Source organism: Canis lupus, chromosome 38 (assembly GCF_003254725.2).
Source record: "Canis lupus dingo isolate Sandy chromosome 38, ASM325472v2, whole genome shotgun sequence".
In the NCBI taxonomy this organism is placed as follows: domain Eukaryota; kingdom Metazoa; phylum Chordata; class Mammalia; order Carnivora; family Canidae; genus Canis; species Canis lupus.
In genome coordinates, this window is record NC_064280.1 from 9,864,788 (window position 1) to 9,883,182 (window position 18,395).

Consider the following 18,395-nt stretch of genomic DNA (forward strand, 5'->3'; position numbering starts at 1 on the left):
TTACCCTACCTTACTATTCAGAGCACTGAGCCCACTTCAGGAGAAGTGACAGATCTAGGATTTCACAAGTTAATTAGGAGACTCAAAATCCAAACTTACTTGTCATGCTTCTGGTTTTATCATCTTGAAATATTCTAGAAGCTCAAATTTGAATTGAACCATCTCATTTCTGTTATTTTTTTCTTCTACTTAGTTCACCACTCTGAGCATGTCCTTGAGTGACCACAAAAATACCACAAGCTTTGATTTGGGGGTTAAAAATAAACTTTAGCAAGTGAGTGAGTTCACAAATGGATAGTCCACAAATAGGGAGGATCAAACTGCACTTTTATGACTTCATTTTTTCATCTGTCCCTCCAGGTTCATGAAGAACATTAAAAATCATCTGAGAAAGTATATTATTCTACTGATAAATTATATCTTTCACATAAAACAGAAATAGGGGTAAAATAAGTATAATTGTTTTTCACCTATGAAAAAACTAAAAGGTTGGGCAGCCTGGGTGGCTCAGCGGTTTAGTGCTGCCTTCAGCCCAGGGCTGATCCCGGAGACCCGGATTGAGTCCCACATCGGGCTCCTTGCATGGAGCTTGCTTCTCCCTCTGCCTATGTCTCTGCCTCTCTCTTTCTCTCTGTCTCTCATGAATAAATAAATAAAATCTTAAAAAAAAAAACTAAAAGTAAATTTATGACGGGCACTGAGGGGGGCACTTGATGGGATGAGCACTGGGTGTTATTCTATACGTTGGCAAATTGAACACCAATAAATAATAAATTTAAAAAAATTAAAAATAAAATAAAAAATAAAAATAAAAGTAAATTCATGTAAGTATTTTTTTATTTCAATTATATGCAATACTGGAAAAAATTTATTTTCAACTTTAGCCTGTTTTAGAAAGGGATATTACTGTTTATATCTATAACATTGTCTATTAATCATCCATTGCTGTATAATAAATTATTGAAGGTTAGTGGCTTAAATTTTTTTTTTTATCTTATGTAGTCTTTAAGTGGAGTAGTTTAGCTGGCTGGTTTGGTGCAAAATTTTTAATGAGTCATCCAAAGATTTCACTGAGAGTGGAGTATTACCATCCACTTCCTCCTTGGCTATTCTCCAAAGGCCTGCATTCTTTATCTGTCTTGGGCTTTTAGTAGAAGACCTCAGTTTCTCCCCAAGACAGCCTCTGCCTAAGTCTGCTGAGAATAGTACTAACTTCAGTGAGTGATGACAGAGAGAGAGAGGGAGAGTTTCGTCTATTGGTCATGAAATTATAGGCCCACATTAATGTTGAAGAATAACGTTCTAGGTTTAATGTATAATTGTGTATTAAATATACGCTATTAAATATTATTACCTCCAGATGAAAATATAATTTTGATAGAGTCCATTGATATTTGCTATATTACAGATAAATTAATAATAACTGAATTATTTTACAATATTTTAATCTTTCAAAAGCACTTTTATAGATCACGTATAATAATCTTATGCAAAATAATTTATATTAAATCATATTTTAATCAAAGCATTTTACTGGCACATTACATATTAGGCACTTTTTAAAAAATCTCATTCACCCATGCATGCATTCATTTGACAACTTTTTTTTTTTTTTTTGACAACCATTTATAGAGTAGCTACTCCCTGTTGGGTATAGGGATGAGCACTCATGAATGAAAGAGATGAATGAAGAATGCCAGCCACTCTTATGTAATTTTATTTCTAGTGGAAAGATAATAAACATATTAATAAGTAAAATACATATTTTATTAGGTATTATTATTACTTGGAGGAAACCAAAACTGAAGAGCAGAGAAGATACTGTTAGAAATGGTGAACTATTAACTACAATTATTGGGTATGACTTCAATGTCACTATGTAAGAAAATATAAGCAGAGAAATACTGAGGTGTAAACATTCATGATATGAGACATATTTAAAAACCAATGAGAAAAAAAAAAAAAAAAAAACAACGAGGGATCCCTGGGTGGCTCAGCAGTTTAGTGCCTGCCTTCAGCCCAGGGCGTGATCCTGGAGTCTGGAGATCCAATCCCGCATCCAGCTCCTTGCATGGAGGCTGCTTCTCCCTCTGCTTGTGTCTCTGCCTCTCTCTCTCTCTCTCTGTCTCTCATGAATAAATATTTTTTAAAAATCTTTAAAAAAATCTTAAAAAAATAAACAGCAAAGGAGACTACTTGATTGGAAGGGAGTGAGCAAGAGAGGGAATAGTAGGAAATAAAATCAGACTTGGATGTTCACTTTATAGTCTAAACCATAATAAGGATTTTTTTTCTAGAATCAGAAGAGAATCATTGGCAAAAGAAAGAAACACACACACACACAGGTATTAGTTACAAGTTTGTTAAAATATTGCAAAATTCAATGAAAATGGCCTATGGTATTAGTAGTAATTAATTTATAGACTCAATGTAATTTTCATTAAAGTCTCAACATGCTTTTGTAGAATTAGACAAAGTAACTCTCAAATATATTAGAAAAAAAAAAAAGGAAAAGCTAGTGAAGTATCTGCTGAAGAAGAATAGAAGTTCTTGTGATACCTAATATCAATAATGATTTTGAAAGTAAAGTGAATTAAAGCACTGAAGTAGTGCTGGGTGATTAAACCTAACAGAATAGGAAGTATAATTTTCAGATCAAGGAGGTTTGGGGTTATCTTTCATGAGAAAAGTATTAATTTCATCCCTGGCTTTTAAAATATTTATGCATTCTGGAGTGCTTGGGTGGCTCAATCAGCTAAGTAGCTACTTTTGGCTCAGGTCATATTCTCTCAGCCTTGGGATCAAGCCCTGCATGGAGTCCCCCCATGAGGCTCCCTGCTCAGCAGGGAGTCTTCTTCTCCCTCTTCTTGCTCTTAATCTATCTCTCATTCTCTTTCAAGTCAATAAATAAAATCTCTAAAAAATATAAAATAAAGATATTTATACAGTTTAATGCACTGCTGCTGTGCTTTATTTGCTACAAAATTAGAAGAAATGCAGTAAAATATTTACACTGAATAAAATACATTATGATATTTTAAAATAAATTGGAACACATATCTGGGTTATCTCTCTAATATAATTTTCTTACTTCTATTTTGATTTTTTATTGAATTGGAGCAAAAATAATAAATGAACAAACTTCCTGTTATAAGATATATAAGTACGGAATGTACAACATGATGATGATAATTAACAGTGATGTTTGATATAAGGGATAAATTGTTAAGAGAGTAAATCCTATTTCCCATCACAAGGAAATCTTCTTTCCTTTCCTTTCTTCTTTTTTTTTTTACTGTGTCTTTATCAGAAGATGGATGTTAACTAAGCCATTAAGGTAATCATTTCATATAGGTAAGTCAAATAATCAAGCATCAAATTATACCTTAAACATATGCAGTGATATATGTAAGTTATTTCTCAATAAAACTGGAAGAAAAAGATGAATTTGTATTTGGGAAACTAGTAGTTGCAACTAATCTGGATATACTATGTGACATTGTAATTTATAGTAAGTATATTCCTTTATACTTAAAACTCTTGGAATTTCCTAATAGAGTTAAGAAGGTATCTTTTGTTATGTTAGTCTGGTTTGTTTCATTATGTTGGAACTACCTAAAGCATGAGCTGTTTGCCAGGAGAGCCAACCTTGTGATTTGAAAGTTGGAATGTTCAGTCTCATCCCCACCCTCCATCTCCTGTAAGGGGAGAGAGGCTGGAAGTTGCATCAATTGCCAATGGCCAATGATTTATTCCATCATGTCTCTGTAATGAAGCCTTCTAGAAACCCAAAAGGACTAGGTTCAGAGAGCTTCAATGTTAGTGGACACACGTAGACACCGGAAGAATGGAGAGGGTGCAGCTCTCCCTGTCTTTTTCTCATATGTTGCCCTATGCCTCTCCTCCATTTATGTGTTCCTGAATTATATCCTCTAAAAGGAATTATATCCAGTGATCTAGTAAGTAAAATGTTTCTCGAGTTCCATGAGCTGGCTCTAGCAAGTTAATGGAACTCAAGGGAGGGGTTCGTGGGAAACTTTGATTTATAGCCAGTCAGTCAGAATCAAAGTAATAACCGGGGCATAGAAGTGGCTTCTGAAGTGTGTTGGGCATGGGGATAGTTTGGTGGCACTGATCTTTTACCAGGAAACCCTGACACCCACCTCCACAAATCAGATTTGTGTTCCAAATTGCTCAAATCCTTGAACCCTGGAAATACATCTTTCACTTTGATTATTGAGGAAAAACATCATTGAAAATTTGCTTTATTATGTTGCTTACCATTCTAAACAATACTTTTGCATTTCAGTATTCATTCTCTGTTAAGTTGATATGCATTTATCTTAAGGGATATGAGCTTTTTCCTGATTTGGTGATAGCAGGAAGAGACGGAGCTAATTAAGTATTTAAATGTATTGCAGTACATGTGTTTAATATTTAACAGGTACTATAGTTTGCTAATCTGAATCATAAGTATAAATACAGCAGCTTCCATTCTTTAGAGTTTTTAGTGTATGCCGGGCATGGCACTGTACATATGTGTCATCTCCTTTATTCTTAGAGATCATCATGGGTATTTTGGCTTGTTAAATAAATGACAAGTTAAAAATGAAACTTTTATCTCTCATAAAATATCGTAGGTACTCATATGAGAGAATAGTGAATGATAATAAATTAACCATTTTCTTAATGTATTTTATACTATAAAACTAGTAAGTAAATATCTGTGCACCTGCTGCTAGTAATTTGCAATTATCCATTGCTTGAAATTCTGCAGTATGCTCCATAAACCAAAAAGCAAAGCTTGCTATCAAAAGAGAACACAAAATAGAATGCAAGTTTTCACTTTCTTTGAGCAGCCAGATGGTTTAGAACTATTTTTCTGTGAGAGAATATAAAAGAAATAGAACTGAGACAAATTGACCATTTCAGGTTTATAGCATATTTTTATGATTTTTAAACAATGAAAGGGAATGTATAAAATTATTAAATCCATGTATCATGTGGAAGACTTTAAATAATACACAACACATTTAAAATATGTTATTAGCAAACCTTATAAAACCTTTCTATTTGAACACACTTAGGTGTAGAAACACTCTGACAATTAATATGCTATTTTTGCAAATTATCTTCATATATGTAGAAAGCCAAATGTTCAATTGCTCAAAAAATAGGCTTCACAATATAAGAACTGAAAATGTTTGGCCAGAAAAATGGCAATTTAAAAAAACATAATTTGTGTAGAGGAGACAACAAGGGTGACTGGTTAATTGGCATCTGGTTTAATCTTATTATACTTTCTTTCCCTTTTCTGTCAAGTAGTGGCAATAATAGTAGCTATATTATATGCTTTGCATGAGAATGTAATTAAATAATCCATTTAAAATAAGGTTAACTCTAAGTTAACATTAAAAGTGCATAGAAAACATTATATAAATATATGAAATAAGAAGGAATAATTAAGGAATGCTCACTGATTTTCTTATTGATAATCTAAAGGATTTTGCATTTTCAGTAAGTATGTTTTGCATGAACTGTTTCATTTTATTTTCCAATGGGTGGATTGTCTGAACATATATATCAACGCATAGAGTGTTTTGAAGATCATCTGGTTAATATAAATGATATAAAAGTAATTGAATCTAGTGAATATAATAAAACTATTAATAAGGATATTACAGCTTCACTCTCTACTGTTTTTAAATCTTTCTGTACATAGTAACAAAACTAGGCCAGAGCTGTGAACGCCAATTATATGTAAATTGTTGTGGGGAAGAGGGTGGATATCAACACTGTAAAGATACAGTGACCACTCTTAAAAAGATTTTAATCCAACTGCACTGGAAAGACACGTAGGCGATTCTAGCAAGCTAATAATTTGTCTGCCTGAGAAGATCAATCTAACATGAGCTTACAACTATAACCCAAGCATAAAGATGATAGATGAAGATAGAGGATAGATGATAGGTAGGCAGGTAGGCAGGTAGGTAGGTAGGTAGATGATAGATAGTAGATAGATAGATGATAGATAGATAGATAGATGATAGATAGATAGATAGATAGATAGATAGATAGATAGATGATAGATAGACAGACAGACACACAGACTACACTCACAGCTTGGGACACTCCAACTTCTCAACAAAGACATTAATGACCTCTATCTTTTTAATCACTGGAACAGGATGCCTGGGTGGCTCAGAGGTTGAGCATCTGCTTTAGGCTCAGATTGTGATCCCAGGTCCTTGGATTGAGTCCCAGGAGACCTGCTCCTCCCTCTCCCTCTGCCTATGTCTTTGTTTCTCTCTTTCTGTCTCTCATGAATAAATAAATAAAATCTTTAAAAAAAAATAAAACAAATCATTGGAACTTTTTTTTTTTTTTAGCACAGATTACTTTTGATCTTTGAAAAGTACTTTTCGTGATTGTCCTTTCCCTAACTTTTTTTTTTTTAATAGTCTCTCTACTTGAATTCTATTCTTTGTGGCCTTCCTCCAAAATATCTAGCTTGTTTTTCCAAGGCTCAGTGATAGGGTCCCCATATCAAACTATCTTCTCTTCTTACTCTCTGCCTTTATGAAGCAAACTCATGTCCCAGTGTATTAATAACAACTGATATGTCCAATGTTCAAAAACCTTCATCTCTGCCAAGAGCTCTTTTCTGAATTCCAAAACCATATATATTCAGCTGCCTATTCTCCTTCTTCTCGTAGATGCTACAAAGGAAATTTACCATAAATGTGCCTGAAATGGAACAAGAGTTTTCCCTCTCTAATTAATAACACTTCAGAGTATACAATCTTGCCAAAAGAGCCATCTTACTCTGGCCTGGTCATAAAGGATTATTTCTGACTTCTCCATTTCAGGTTGTCAGCTATTCTACTTTCATGATTCAGCTTATCCCATCACTGCTTTCCACACATTTCACCTCCGGGTCTCCCTAGAGCCCTTTTTGCCAGCCAGGTCATTGTCCCCAACACTCTGCTTTAACCATTCTTTTCAGACTTACAAACTTAACATCTGCAGAGCCATGACACTGGCTACCACCTCCAGCAGAGGCTCCCCACTGTATGAAGAAGAGCAAAGAGCGTAACAATATCTACCTGTAGGAACTGCCATTCTAAGATGTCGACTCATTGTATGGTTTGCAGATGTCGGGGTCACCAAGAAAGACATGACTCACACAGGCACTGGATGGAAGGATGCTTCACTTGCATAGAGAAGGCAGATCAAGCTCACCTTCAATAGTAAGTGCTGGTCCCCAGTGACCTGTTATTCTGAAGGTGAAGAACCCCATTGTCTCTCTGCTGGGAACTTCTGCAGCACTGACGCTGGCCAGGTGCCCTATGACACACACCCTTAAGAAGAACAAAGATGTACACATCAAACCCAGAACACAGAAAGGTATTCCCAAACAAAGCAATATGCCCAGCACAAGCTGTGAAGGATTTTTATCTTCACGTTAAAAAATGTTCCAGGCCCGAGGCACAATTATGGAACCATGCAAGGGTCAGCAGGCTGTGCACGACTGCCTTTTCCAGCAGTGTCAAAACTCTAAAGTTGGTACTAAATTTTCACCTTTCTAAATTTCTCAGTGGCATTTTGACAGGATTGATCATTCCCACTGTGATATTCTCTTCTCTTACTTTATATCTGAGTTAGTGTTTTCAACTCAGTTAATTTAGACTTTGCCTCCTTGAAGTGGTCTGTTTTAACCAAACTCTCTGAAATAGCACCCTTGCCATTCTCTTTTACTTCTGCTAATTTTCTCAGAATATTTATCACTGCATGAGTATATATGCCTATATCCAGCATATATGTTTATAATCTATCTCCAAAAATAGAATACAAACATATAGCAAATGGGAAATTGTTTTATTATTATTTTGGTCTAGTTGCATATGGGTGTGTTTCAATGAATTTTGCTTTTAGCAAAATTTTATATTTAGAAAAATTCTAAAAGACAATAGAGTATGTTCCCATATATTATATACCCAGTTTCCTCTATTATCATTTTAAACTAGGGGGTACATTTTTTATAATTAATCAACTAATATTGATATAGTATCGTTAAAGTTCATCCTGTATCCAGATTGTCTATTTGTACCTACTGTAATCTTTCTGTTTCAGGTTCCGATACAGAATGTAATACATTTAGCTGTTATCTCTCCATAAGCTCCTCTTGCCTGGAAAATATTTCTTAGATACCCCTTGTCTTGACAGTTCAGAGGAGCACTAGCCACCTATTCTGTAGCAGGTTCTTCAAATGGTATCTGCTTTGATTTTTTTTTCCCCCTCTGATGATTAGACTGGGGTTATGTGTTTTGGGGAGAAAGAGTACAGAGATAAAGTATCATTTTCATCACATCAATGGTACATGGCATTAACTTTACTTAATACTGTTGATGTAGTGATAACCTAGCTAAGAGAGTGTTTGTCAAATTTGTCCATTGTGGATGTACTGATTTTTTTTTTCTTATTTCCACTCTTTGGAAGTAATTGCTCTGCACAGTTTAACTTACACTTAAGAGTTCCACTTTGCTTCCTAAAGGGTAGGCCTTCTATAGAAATTATTTGAACTTTTTCTCCTCTTCCCCATGTATCTGTTTATCTCATCATTTATTTGTTTAATCAGACTAAATTAAATTATTCATTGATTCCAACTTTGGCCATTGGGAGCGATTCAGTTAGTCCCCATATTCCTTTGATGTACCCTCATCATTGAGGTGGGCTTTTTGGGAGGGAGTTGTGGGGTTTTTAGCACTTTCTTACTTTTTTGTTCCAGCTCCAAGCTCATCTTGTATATTCCTTATTCCAGTCCTAGAATTGCTCAGTTTTCCAGGAATCCTCGGTTCCTTCCTTTAATGGGAGAATGGTATTAGAAACCAAAAACTGGGCCCTCGGTGTACTTGTTCTTTTTGAGGTCTCATTGTTTCTAGTACACTCAGGGGACAGAGCAAGAAAATATACGCATATATACTAACCTATGTGTATACATCTATCGATAAATAGTTCTATATGTAACCATCTGTAGCTGTATTAAGATGCGTGAGTTTATACTGATAGAGCCAATTCTATTTCATTAGTCTAGATAATTCTAGACTCCTCTCCTTGCTTATCTGTAAATTTTCACTCCAACAGGAAGAAGAGTGATTCCCATCATCCACCATCCATTTATTTGTTTATTTGCCTTTTAAATGTATAGGAGACTGCAGCCTCAATGTTAACTAATGTCTCCCTCCAAAATAACGTAATAAACTAGAGTATAAGGCTTGTGTCCGGTCCTTTTCCTTCTACCCTTTCAGGTTTCATTTTTTTCCAAAATTACTTAAGTTAGCACATTCCCTCCCACCACCACCTTCAATGAACAATTTCATATATATAATATAGTCGGATTGCTTTGTAACATTTTTATTTTCTTCCTGAGATCCACAAACTCCTAATTATTTTTTAATTTGCATACTTAAGGGTCACTCTTTGTTGGTCTAAATTTCTATGGGTTCGGACAAATGCATAATGTCACGGACCCATCATTATACTCTCATACAAAACACCTCTCTGACTCTAAAAATACTCCCCAAATCTAGATCTGGATGTTAAACAGTTGTAAAATTCATCATCAACTGCACTTATTACTTTAACTACATTTATTTCAAAGTAGTAAATTCCTTTCTCTTCTGATATCATTTAGTTATTCTTGAATTTTTTAAATGTTATTATAATATTTATAATAAGTTGGTTAAATAACTGCTGATACTACTAATTTGGGAATTTTTCAATCTAGTGAGTTTGACAACAAGTTCTGTAACTTTAGCGAAATGTCAGCTAATACTTTTTAGAAAGAAAATCACTGAAACATTTCCAACTCATTTTAAAAATGTTCTCGAGAGCACAAGATTTTTTAGGTAAATGCTTTATTCCCCATTTAAAAAATAACATCTTGATCTTGTAGAGACAGGTTAGGTATGGTTCTCTTTCCAAAATCATTACAAGTTGTTGCAATATTAAGAGCTATTTGACCACAATAAAGTACTGACCAAGAAATTTGAAACTGTGTATATACCTGTGGAAAAAAATGCATGACATTTTTTAAGTTTCAAAATACTTTGAAATCCTTAACAAGAGAAATAGTAAAAAAAAAGATAATTAGTTAATCTCTGAACAATGAAAATACTTTCATGCTTTTCTCACCTATTCTTTTCAGATTTTATTTTTAAATAAAGCTTTCAGGGCACTTGGGTGGCTCAGCCAGTTAGCATCTGCCTTTGGCGAAGGTCATGATTCTGGGGTCCTGGGATCAAGCCCTGCATGAAGCGCCTGCATGGGGCTCCCTGCTTCTCCCTCTCCCTCTTCCCCTCATCCCCTGCTTGTGCCCCCTCTCTCCCTCTCTCAAATAAATAAAGCCTTTAAAAAATAAAAATAAAAAAGCTTCCTTAAGGTATAATTTCCACAGCATAAATTCACCTATTCTGTGTGTGTAATTTAATAATTTTTAGTAAACTTAAAGAGTTGTGCAACCAATCATTGCAACTTAGTTTTAGAACATTTCCATCACCCCCAAAACATTTCCTCTGTCCATTTACATGGACATTCTTACTTCTGTCCTAGACAAAAAGTAATCTACTTTCATTCTAAAAAAAATAGAGTATTTGTAAGTTCATAGCAAAATTATGAAAAAAGCACAGAGATTCCCTATATATCTCCTGAATCTACGCAGGTATATGGATATACCCTTCCCCATTATCAACATCCCCCACTGGAGTGGAATATTTGTTACAGTTAGTGGACCTACATGTACACAGTGTAATCACACAAATCCTATGGACATTTACATTAGGATGCATTCTTGTTGTTGTCCATTTTATGGGCTTGAACATATATAAAATATCATGCATCTTCCTTATAGTGTCTTACAGAATATTTTCACTGCCATAAAAAATGCTCTGTTCTCTCCTATTCCTCTCTTCCGGACGCCCTGCCCCCCAAGCCCTGGGACTGCTGATCTTTTTACCGTCTCCATAGTTTTAACTTTTCCAAAATATCCAGTAGTTAGAATTCTATGGCATGTAGAGTTTCCAGACTGGCTCCTTCCACTTTAGTAATGCAAATTTGTGTTCTCTTTATGTTTTCATGGCTTGGTGGCTCATTTCTGTTTTAGCACTGAATAATATTCCATTGTCTGAGTGTATCATGATTTATTTATTCATTCATCGAATGAAGGACTTCCTGGTTGTTTCCAAGTTTTGCCTATTATGAATAAAGCTGCTATAAACATCAATGTGCAAGTTTTTGCATGAACATAGGTTTTCAACTTATTTTGGCAAATACCAAAAAGCTTCAACCTCTTTTTAGTTAAAAAATAATATCGTAAATATTTTGTTTAAAGAAAAATCCATTCACATAAGGCACATGGGAGAACTGGAATGAACATATTAAAATTAGCAAACAATATTTCACTCTTATTTTTAACGATATTTATTTATTCATTCATTCATTCATTCATTCATTCATTCATTCGAGACACAGAGAAAGAAGCAGAGACATAGGCAGAGGGAGAAGCAGGCTCTCTGGAGGGAGCTGATGTGGGACTCAATCCCAGGACCCCAGGATCAGGACCTAAGCCAAAGGCATCAGACTCTCAACCACTGAACCACCTGGTTGCCCTTCACTCTTATTTTTAAAAATGTAAACAACAGTCATGCTGTTTTCTTTCCCCATTCAGTGGATTTTCTTGCATAGTTCGCTGTGGGGAGCGCCATCCACTCTGGGGAGTACTCTTTTACAATCTGTCCAAGTCTAACAATGTGTTACCTTGTAATTTTTATCTCCTTACATAGCTTAAGAGTTTCCAAATCTTTTGAGTATTACATTTCATCTCTTTAACTTAGCAAATAATGATGTGCTTCTAAATTTTTCTTAAAGTGGTTTCTTTCCACTGACCTGTCTGAAATTTATCCCTCATATTTTCTACATACCATTACTTAGTTTCCTCAAAAACTCTCACAGTTCTATCTTTACACACCCTTTGTTCTCCCAGAAATTCTTTCTTCCCTAAGAATCTCTTCACCTAGCTAGCTTCTTTTCACACTGGAAGGATTGTTCAGGCATCTAAATTCTTCTTGCCTGATACCTGCATGTGAATTAATTGTTCACAATCTGACTTTATATCTAAATACCACGATTTCTTTATCCATGCCACTGGACACTAAATTCTTAGGACAACTTAGGTTGTTTCCATATCTTGATTATTGTGAATAAGGCTTCAATAAACATGGGAGTGCAGATATAACTTCAAAATACTGATTTTATTTCCTTTAGATGTACACCCAGAAGTGGGATTGTGGATCATATGGTAGTTCTGATTTTTGAGGAATTTCCACTCTCTTTTCCCAAATGGTTATACCTATTTACATTTCAAAAACAGTGCACAAGGGTACTCTTTTCTCTACATCTTTGCTAAGATTTGTTATCTATTTTCCTCCTAATAATAGCCATCCTAATGCATATAAGGTGATATGTCATTGTCGTTTTCATTGGCATTTCCCTGATGATTAGTGATATTGAACAACTTCAGTATACTGCTGGCTATTTGTATGTTTTCTTTGGAGAAGTGTTTGGTTTCTGCTATTGAGTTATAAGACTTCCTACAGTGCATTTTATATTTCAATTTTGCTAAGTAGAGTTTAAGAGAGTAGATCACCGCATACGTGCACACACACACACAATAGTAACTATCTGTGAGATGATAGTACATTAATGAGCTTGATTGTGGTAATCATATAAGATATATTGATACCAACACATAGTGCAGTATACCTTAAATATATATGATTTATTTCTTAATTATGGCTCCATAAAGCTGGAAAAAGAGAAAATCGATTTGAAAAGCACTATAACTTTGTTGACATAGACGTGTGTGTGTGTGTGTGTGTGTGTGTATTCTACATGGTGTGTATTTTTTTTTTTTGTTTTTGTTTTTGTTTTAAATTTTTATTTATTTATGATAGTCACAGAGAGAGAGAGAGAGGCGCAGAGACACAAGCAGAGGGAGAAGCAGGCTCCATGCACCGGGAGCCCGACGTGGGATTCGATCCCGGGTCTCCAGGATCACGCCCTGGGCCAAAGGCAGGCGCCAAACCGCTGCGCCACCCAGATATCCCTGGTGTGTATTTGTAATATGGTGGAAAAGAAAATATATTATGACAGTATTTTAATAAACATTTTTAATTTTTTGTTTCAGAACACTGTACCAGATTAAGAGAGGCATATTTTAAACTGCACATTTTATTACCCAATTTTACCACTATTGATAAAATGATATATATTTAAATGTTTTGCTTTGATATATTATGGTTGACAAATGAATCACATAATTGATAAATAACTTCTTGTAGGAATGCTTTAACTTTAAAATATCAGTTTAATCATATAAAACTATTTCATATCTAATGTTTGATCACTGTGCTATCTTTCATAGTTGGTGAGATCTTAATTCAGGGAGAAAAAGTTGTTATTGCAATTTTTTGTGTCAAAAAAGTGCCAGGTGTGAGAAGTTTTTCCTGATAAATTGGATTCTCTGTTTCTATGATTCCATGCATCATGCTCTTTTTTCACCCCTGCTGACATAGTTTGTGATAGATATTCTATTTTTTATTGTGCTTTTTCTTCTTTTTCTTTTCCTTCCTTAATACTTTTAAGACAGTTTTCCAAGCCAATGACTCATGAAACTAAAGTGTCTACTTCTGATCTAACATACAATTTTCCTGTTGTAGTCTAGCCAATTTAGTATTCATCTCTTACAAAATCCTCATGAAGAAGTCATTTTGCACACTTGAATAATATGCATCTCAGCTCTCTGTTGGCGTACCTTACATCCTTACTTTCAGTGTGGAATGTAATTTGTTCCTGAGCATTAGTTCCTGAATTTTATTTTCAATATATTGGCCTACTTTCAGTACAAGAGCTAGGTTTTATCCCCATCCCACCCAGGAGGTAAACAAATGGCATTCAGAATGAAGACAGAAACTCAGTTCACAGTTACTACACATTCTATACTGTTTAATTCTCCAGTTAGTCTAGCATTTGTTTCTGAAGATGATACTAATAAGCAATTGGTATAAGATAATGTAATGTGCCTAATATAGTATCCATCTCAGAATATAACAGGACATATTCTAAACTGTCATAATTTTATGTAGTCTCTTATGGACCAATCATTCATTAATGAGCACAACTCATATTTTTAAAATATATTTATTTGTCCACTCTCTTATGTAGATTCACAAAATTTTATGTATTTTATTTTCATAATACTTTTGTGGTGTGTTTTTAATTTGTTAAATACTTGTTCTTAAATTTAGTGTTTTTTGTGATAATGATATGAGTTAGTGACATTTAATGGCATAAAAACAATCATTTTATTATGCTTAGAAAATCCATGGGTCACCCAAGAAGAACTGAATGGCTGAGTGCTGAAATCCTCAAGACTAGTTGATACATTCTGATGGTAGGTCCTTTAATCAAGTGTCCGCTAACTGGGCTGTGAAGGCTAAAGAATCAGCTCAGCTGGACTCTGGTCTGGAGGACACATGTTGCTGATTCATACGGTTTGAATGTGTCTCCTCAGTGTGGCTGCTGAGTTCAGAAAGGGAACTTCCAGGTAGTGTTAATATGCAGAAGACCATGTGAAAGCTACATGTCATTTGTAATATAACTTCAAAAGACACAGAATACAAACAAACAAAATAAAAGAACAACAAAAAGGAACAACAACAAATAAAAGAACAACACACACACACACACACACACACACGTAAAGAACAAAAGGAAAAAACAAACAAAAGTCATAGAACATCCATCTTTTATGACCCATTGTTTAAAGCAATCAAAAACTGACCCAGATTTAGGGCATAGGACCAAGACCCCACAGCATTACAAAGAAACTTACATATCTGTTATCTCCATATTTGAGATATTTGAGAGCTAGGTGCTAGCTTTCCTCAGATGAAGGAAATGGATGCCCAGAGATTTTGTAAGACTTACTTAAAACTATTAAGTAGGTAAGGTAAACAACCTCATTTCAAATTCTGGTATAGTCCGCCCCAAAGTCTATTTTCTTTCAGAAAAATAAGGTTCAGAGAAGTGAAATAAATTGTCAAACATTTCATAGGTATCATTGCAAGTTAGCATTGCACTTATTAAAGTAGTCCCTGCAAATCCTTGGGGAATATGTTCCAAAACCCCCAGCTGATGCCTAAGTCAGAGATAGTACCAACCTTCTATTATACTATGTTTTTTTTCCTATATATACATACCTATGATGAAGTTTAAATTAAGCACAGTAGGAGATCAAAAACAACTAAAAATAGACCAAGTATAACAATACACTGTAATAAAAGTTTTGTGAATGAGTCTTTCTCAAATTATTATATTATACTCATCCTTCTCCTTGTGATAATGTGAGATGATTAAAAAGCCTATATGACAGGAAGAAGTGGGGTAAATAGAGTAGGTATTGGTACAGCGATAGGCTGCTACTGACCTTCTGACAATATGTTGGAAGGGGATCATCTACTTCCAGACCTCAGTTGACTGTGGGTAACTAAAAGTTTGGAAAGTGAAACCACAGACAAGGGGTGGCTGCTGTATGTGACACCCTGTTCAAAATAAGGCAAAGCAAATATAACTACAAGACATGGTTGGAGTAGGGAACCTGGGTGGCTTGCTGGTTGAGTATCTACCTTTGGCTCAAGTTGTGATCCCGGGGTCCTGGGATCGAGGCCCACATCAGGCTCCCTGCGGGAAGCCTGCTTCTCCCTCTGCCTATGTCTCTAGCTTTCTTGGTGTCTCTCATGAATAAATAAATAAAATCTTAAAAAAAAAGACATGATTGGAGTAATTTTTAGTCTCTAGGCTCTGATGTTCTACAATTATTTCTTAGTTATGCATCATGTATGTCTTGCTCCACGGCACTTAGGATCAAGTCTAATCATATCATTTTTATTTCTACAAAGTAAATTACAATGAATTATGGCTACTAAGTATGAGAGAGACAGCAAATTCCTTATTATCCTCATGGGGATCTTCTCTCCTCTGAATAGTTCATGAAACATTGATTTTAAATGGTTCAAATTGACACCCTTATGTCTCTTCCCAAGGTGTGGTACTACCAGCGGTCTCTCACCGGGGCACACCTGCCAGTAATCTTTACTTCCACATAATCTTCTACATATGTCACATTTATCTTGGACTGTGTCTCTAGAAATTCAGTCACCTGCGCATCCAATTGCAGCTCAGCATTGCAACTTGGAGAAGGAAGGGTCTACAGGTTGCATCCAAAGTTTGGTGCTTATTTCAAAAGAAAGTACATATGGTTTCGGCACACTCAGGTGCAAATTTTGATCCTTAGATATTTTTAGGTAATCTTCTCTGACTTAAATTTTTATATTTTCTATTTTACTAACTCTACTTATCTTAAAGATTAAATAATAATCTTAATATACTTGAAATGAAATTAAATAATCTAGGCTGGTCTTTGAAGACACATCAAGGAGTAGCTTTATCTTTAGGACCATTTGGTCAAAGAAAGATAAACATCAGCAGGCATGCCTATTTTACTGATGGGGACTATAATTTAACAAACACATCAAAGTGACCAATAGATTACAAGTATTCTGACATAATTCTAGTTTTCTAAAACCTATTAACCATGACAGGTATAATACAAGAGACAAGGGAGATGCTAAAATTGAATTCTGAAAATTCCCTTATGTTTAGTTCCCACTCATTGTTCATTATCGCTTTAGCCCTGTTCTGCCTCTCAAACTTTGATATCTCACAGATGACATACAACCCTGATTGGTAAAATTTAAAACTATTTCAATATTGAGCTCCTTCTTCTTACTCTTTCTCACCTCAAGAAATGGCCCCTTTCTTATCTGACACATTATCTAGGAGGTTAAGGATATTTTCCATTTAGGTTTAGGACTTGTAGTCCAGCATCCAATTATTACATTCGTATGCCCCATTAATTTTTCTCCTTCCATTTCTACCAGATCATCAAAAGTAGAATGCCTGTGAAACTACTCTTGTAAATTCAAAATCTTTTATATGATCAAGGATAAGAACGAGTTATAATCATTCTCTAAGTATCCATGACACATGCCTAGAGAACTTAGAAAATGTTAGCATTCCGAGTGTATGATCAACAATATAGCATAGTCTATATTGATAAAGTATTGAAAATGAACGAAAAAGATATCTTGTAAAAAACAGTTTTACATTTTATTCTGCTTTATGAAAGCTATTTCTCCAAAGATTTGTGTAGACTCATAAAATTTAGCTAATTGTCACTAAGTTCATAATAATTTTAAAAATAGTATTATAATCCCATCATATGTAGATTTATCTTAGTTTCCAAAATGTCATCAATAATGAAATAAATAAATAATAATTTTAATCATATAGTGTCAAGTGATTAATTTTAAGCCTGTTTAATCAGATATATTGAAAAAATAATTCAGTTAGGATAAAGAATTAAAAATGTATTTTAATTCAAATGTATGATTCCCTTGACATTAAATTCTCATTATTTCAATCACTCATTAAATAAAAATATAAAAATAACAGTGTAGTCTACATTAACTATGTAATATCACTGTCTTCTTTTTTATCAAGACAAATAATATATACATATTTACTAGAACTCAATGTTTCTTAAAGTATATTATAATAACATGTCTTGGGGATCCCTGGATGGCTCAGTGGTTTAGCACCTGCCTTCAGCCCAGGGCATGGTCCTGGAGTCCCGGGATCGAGTCCCACATCGGGCTCCCTGCGTGGAGCCTGCTTCTCCCTCTGCCTGTGTCTCTGCCTCTCTTGCTCTCTCTCTGTGTCTCTCATGAATAAATAAATACAATCTTAAAAAAATATAGCATCTCCTTTATCTCAGAGTACACGTTAAAAGTACAATTTATCTTTTCTTTGGTTTGAACCAAAAGCCTCAAACAAAACTGAAAATATCAAAAAGCCATGAAAATATAAATTTATATGTGTGTGTACATAGATAATCCACTTATGTGTGAAAGATCAGCTTAGAATTTTTTCACATAGCTGATTCCTCACTCTTTGGATTCAGGACACCCAAAACTATTGTACTATGCCATTTTTTAAAAATCACATTTCCAAATTTTATAAACATGCACAGGAAAAAAACTAATAGTTTGCTGGAATTTATTTAAATCCAGGAGAATGTATATTTGAGCGTATGGTGAGACCAATTTTGCAACATGAGGACAATTAGATATGCTTTAAGGAGAGCAAAAAGTTAGTATATTCAAAACCTCAGATTTGTGGTGCACCTTTGTACATGTCCTAACACCACATACATGCCT